We start from the raw sequence: 5626 nt of genomic DNA, 5'->3' as shown, positions 1-5626 counted from the left end.
TTTATAGTAGTCCTCCGCCACGGACACTGTGGGGGTGGTGATTCGGCTCACAGAGGTCAACACCCAGTACTGTATTTCTATTGGACAAAACTCGAGCGTCATCCACAAAACACTACAAGCAACGCAGTGATTGGACAGTTTTGTGCTCAATCAATTGCATGGTTCTATTTACGGTAGTGCTTTGCCTTTCACATTTTCCGGACTATATTATGCGATCGCGTTTTGACTAAAATAAAAGTTAAAAGTTTTATGGTGATTTTTTTTACAACCTGTATTTTCCGTACAGTTTAAATGATCTCTAACCGACATTCAAGGATAAAATAATGTATGTGTGAATTCCCTTTTTGAAACCTAAAGTTGTACTCAGTTGCCTATATAAATATTTGACAAAAGAAGATGAAAATTACTGTGAACGCCGAAGAAAATAAGTTACCGGTACGTGATGATAGATGAAGCCACACAGAAATACAACACTGTTCAAGGCGCTTTTCTATGCCTGAGCAGTCTGGCGGAAGGACACGTTTGTCACTGATTACTTCTTCTCACAATGACATTTTGAAGTTCCTTGAGCTCAGCTGTAAATCGGACACAAACCAGTATCCAGTATAATACCCTGATTTCCTCCTCACGGTAGCAAAACAAATGCCATCTGTGTAAATGTTGACATGATTCTCCGAACGTGTACCTGAGATAAATTTCCTTTTATCATAAGGACTGTGAAAATAAATTGGTATACAATATTCCCAGCTGCTCTCTGTCTGGCTTTTGTTTTCAGGAGCTTTGGAGTGCTACAGCTTAAACTCTACCCTCTATGGCCAAAAGTGTTTGATGCCACAGCCTTTTCTTACCGAACATGGACTCTCACTATGTGTTTGCTCAATAAATACAATGCTGCAGGGATTTTACAGTTAGGAGAGAGGTGGGGCATAAAAGTCCGGTTGTTTTTACTTCCAAAGTAAAGCTGATGTATAAAGAAAAATACTCAAACGGAAAATCCTCTTCAGTCAAATTTAAATTTGAAAATGGATTTGAGAACACTTCTCATTGTATGCTCTCTAGTGGGAACAGCAGGGGAATCAATGTAATTTCAGTTGCATATAAGACGTCTGAATCAATATAAATTCAATTAGAGGCTCCATTCATCCAAGTCATCTTCCTTGCAAAATTGTGACAGCACCGATAGACACATTCTTCTCTCCTTTCCACAGAGAGCACAAGAGCATATAAGAGCATATATATTTCAAAGAACATCGTTCATTATTGCAAATACCAGAGAGAAAAAAATGAGAAAAAAATAAGAGGGAAAAGGAGATATGATAAAAGTGTTCCAGTATTTATAGCATACATCAATGATTGCTACTGTTATATCAATCAATCAATCAATCAATCAATCAATCAATCAATCAATCAATCAATCAATCAATCAATCAATCAATCAATCAATCAATCAATCAATATTTATATAGCGTCTTGTACAATCAAAATTGTTTCAAGGCGCTTTCCGTAATCCCAGGGCTTAACCCCAGACAAGCAACAGTGGCAAGGAAAAACTCCCCTTTAACAGGAAGAAACCTTGAGCAGGACCAGGCTCATGCAGGGGGACCCTCCTGCTGATGGCCGGCTGGGTAGAGAGAGAGGAGATGGGGGAGGACAGGTAGAGGATAGATTAGGTAGGATAGGAGAGGAGAGGAGAGGAGAGGAGAGGAGAGGAGAGGAGAGGAGAGGAGAGGAGAGGAGAGGATCAGAATCTGATGTGCTGCTTGTCAGCATTCAAGGCAAACTCCTGGTCAGTAGTTTATATCCTTTCATCGCAACAAATAATTTGCAGATTTGACGTTAACAGTAAGAGACTATAACTTTTGAGGAAGGCACAAATTTAGGTCATTCTGTTATTATTTCTTGTGATTGTAATCTCAAATAGTTAAAGTTTCACACAAGAGAGAGAAGATGGAATACGTAATCCAAGCTAAAGTCTCATGCAAAAGAAAAATCCCATTTTTGTCTGTATGCTTTCAGTGTTTCAGTGTTGATTGTAGTTTTATCACAAAGCTGTCCTAGTGTAAGAATCTGACACTAATGTCATAAACAAAGTGACAAAATATGTAGTCTGCTCAAAGCCAGAGGGCTTCAGGATGTTACAGGCATAATAGAACGTCCAGATTGAGTCTCTGCAGGGGTTTCCCACCACTTCTGAGGATCTGCTGTGATGGATGACCCTTGCGCAAATTTCACATGCTGCGGGGCATTGGAGACAAGTCAAACCCTACAGAGGTGCAGGTTTATTTTTTAGTAGAGGATACATGAAATTTATATTTTCCCTAGAGGCCGCATCACTATTTGAACACAAAGTTTCATTTCCTAGCAATATAAAAAATACCACAAGCAGGTCAAGAATCCTTCTGCTCTTTCTTCCACTGTTTCTACACAGTGAGTAAGTGTTAGTTTTGGCTGTGGGTAGGTGGTGCTTAACAATGACCTGTTTGTTATTCGCTGCCAGAGAATGGAACTAGTGAGTGGCGAGGTTCCTGCTGTTGTTTTGAGTCTGTCTTTCTGGAACCAAGGGTAAACAGCTAATAAAGTCAGATGTTCTAGCATGACTCATGGAAATGTTTCAGTAAAGTCACTTCATATAGATATTGGACTTCCCTTTTACCCAGAGCGGTATAAAAACTCAATCTCCTGCCTTAGTTGACCATATACCCTCCTGATATGATTAACAGAAAAAAATAAATCATTTAAGTTACACTAAACACTTGTGTACACAAATAACTACACAACAATAAAATTATTAACTTTCGCTTAACTTGTTTTTATTGTAAAACATTTATCCCACTTCATTGTGTTTGAGTGACAACATAAATACAAATAATGTCAATGCAAATTGCTATCTCCACAAAAAAAAGTGGTAGATTTATGATAGCACACTCACATCAATCTCTCATGTTCATCCACAAAAGAAGTGAATGAATTGTATATTTGGAGTAAATGCATAGCAAGCAAATGGACAATGACAGAGACGTCTTTACAGGTCTCTAACATACCCTGTTTGGCTAAGCTAAAATGCTCATTGTATGATGGCAACATTGTTAATATAACTTCAATCTACAGTGACACTGGTTATATTTAGGAACAGACTGGATATATTTAAGGCAAAGAAGATAATGTCACCTATCCTATTCAAGGCACCAACACGTCTATCTTGAGCTGCACTATCCTTTGTTTCTCCTGCTAACCTAGTACACAACCAGCTTATCTGGTTTTAATATCGTGAAAATCTAAGCAGGTGCTTGTTACAGTGAGAACAATAAAAACTAGCAAGACATGGGAAAATTGTACAGCTCAAGTGAGCAAATAATGTACCGCTAATTGGACTGGTTATGTTGGGATATACAGACTACATATATGTAATTACACTAGAAATATAATTATTTTGTAGTTTCTCCATTCAACTTGTAGTTTGAAATAAAAATAAAGTATATTCTAAATTCTGTATACATGGTGTTCTTGTTGGTCCATACTTGGTATTAAAATATGTGGAACTCTGCTTTTTCACCATCAAATGCAATTTGATTCTGGTACCACAAACTGGCAGAAACATAACAGGATGCAAACATAATGAAAGCTGTCAGATGCACTATTCATTTAATTTTGTTTATTTGACCAACATCAAAGCCAAAATATTAAATCTTTTTCTTTTCACTTGATATGAGTGATATAGAACACTGGCTTCAGTCTTCCATCGCACCAATTTACATGGACTCATTTTTGAGTAGGTCATTTTTAGAGTGTGCAAAATTGCACTGAAATATCTTTATCATCCTTTTCAATTTAAGGCCAAGGTAAGTCTTATAGCACTCTCTCATTATCTTTCATCTTGTATCTTTCATTATAGAATGATGAAGTCCAATTAAAATCCATCCCAACATGGCTTCTTTGAAAGAATCCATTCACTTCATTACTTAAGTGCAGGGTTTAGATCTTATGAAATTATCTCCACACTGGCTTTGCTGCTCCCAACAAGCAAATCAACAGAGTTGATACTTCCTGTGTGTAAGCAGGTTGTCTTCAGTAGATGGCTTCTCTTGTTTAAAAAGACTCATTGGTGCAGAGAAATCATTTACCAGCTGAATAAATGTGATCCTGATGCTGTATTAATATTCATGGTGGATGTGCAGTGACAGGAGTTTATGATTATACTGCCTCCATGTGCCCGTGCATTTACGCTTGCTTCATTCTCTGCTTGTATTTTGTGAAAATGATTTTCATTAAACTCTCTGTGATGAAAGCGGGTATAGATTAAAGTTGTCTGGGGAAGATAAGAGCACGTATTTGTACAAATGTAAAGTTTACCACCACAAACCACCACTGGTACACTCTGAATCCAGGTATTGTGCTGCTTCTTATTAAATGGTTTGCAAATAACTTGGCAGTCATGAAGAAGTTAACAAAAGTTATTTCATACCAGCACTAGGAACATCAGCAGTGACAAGATTCCTAGCATCTATACTCTCACACAATTAGATGTAAATGCTTATTCAAATGGAATGTAGCAGCTTTCCATATATATAATGCCCAAACCCGCTGGTGGACACCAGCGGTGAGGGATGCCGTCAAGCTGAAGTCATATCGGGCCTTACTGGCCTGTGGGACTCCTGAGGCAGCAGATAGGTACCGGCAGCCCAAGCGGAGTGCAGCTACGGCTGTTGCCGAGGCAAAGACCCAGGCATGGGAAGAGTTCGGTGAGGCCATGGAGAACGACTTTCGGACAACCTCGAAAAGGTTCTGGACCACCATCAGGCGTCTGAGGAAGGGGAAGCAGCGCACTGTCAACACTGTGTATAGTGGTGATGGTGTGCTGCTGACCTCAACTCGGGATGTTGTGGATCGGTGGAAGGAATACTTCGAGGACCTCCTCAATCCCACCAACACGCCTTCCAGTGAGGAAGTAGGGCCTGGGGACCTGGGGATAGGCTCTCATATCTCCGGGACTGAAGTTGCCGAGGTAGTCAAAAAACTCCTTGGCAAGGCCCCGGGGGTGGATGAGATCCGCCCAGAGTTCCTTAAGGCTCTGGATGTTGTAGGGCTGTCGTGGTTGACTTGACTCTGCAACATCGCGTGGACATCGAGGGCAGTGCCGCTGGATCGGCAGACCGGGGTGGTAGTCCCTCTTTTTAAGAAGGGGGACCGGAGGGTGTGTTCCAACTATAGGGGGATCACACTCCTCAGCCTCCCTGGTAAGGTCTATTCAGGGGTACTGGAGAGGAGGGTCCCCTGGATAGTCGAACCTCGGATTCAGCAGGAGCAATGTGGTTTTCGTCCTGGGCATGGTACAGTGGACCAACTCTACACCCTCAGCAGGGTCCTCGAGGATGCATGGGAGTTTGCCCAACCAGTCCACATGTGTTTTGTGGACTTGGAGAAAGCATTCGACTATGTCCCTCGGGGGGGGTCCTGTGGGGGGTCCTCCGAGAGTATGGGGTGTCGGGTCCGCTGATACGGGCCGTCCGCTTCCTGTACGATCGGTGTCAGAGTTTGGTCCACATTGCTGGCAGTAAATCGAACTCGTTTCCGGTGAGGGTTGGTCTCCGCCAGGGCTGCCCTTTGTCACCGATTTTTATGGACAGAA

The sequence above is a fragment of the Takifugu rubripes genome, chromosome 1, assembly GCF_901000725.2.
Source record: "Takifugu rubripes chromosome 1, fTakRub1.2, whole genome shotgun sequence".
Classification (NCBI taxonomy): Eukaryota; Metazoa; Chordata; class Actinopteri; order Tetraodontiformes; family Tetraodontidae; genus Takifugu; species Takifugu rubripes.
The sequence above is the reverse complement of the archived record's forward strand: the minus strand, read 5'-3'. Positions refer to the sequence as shown.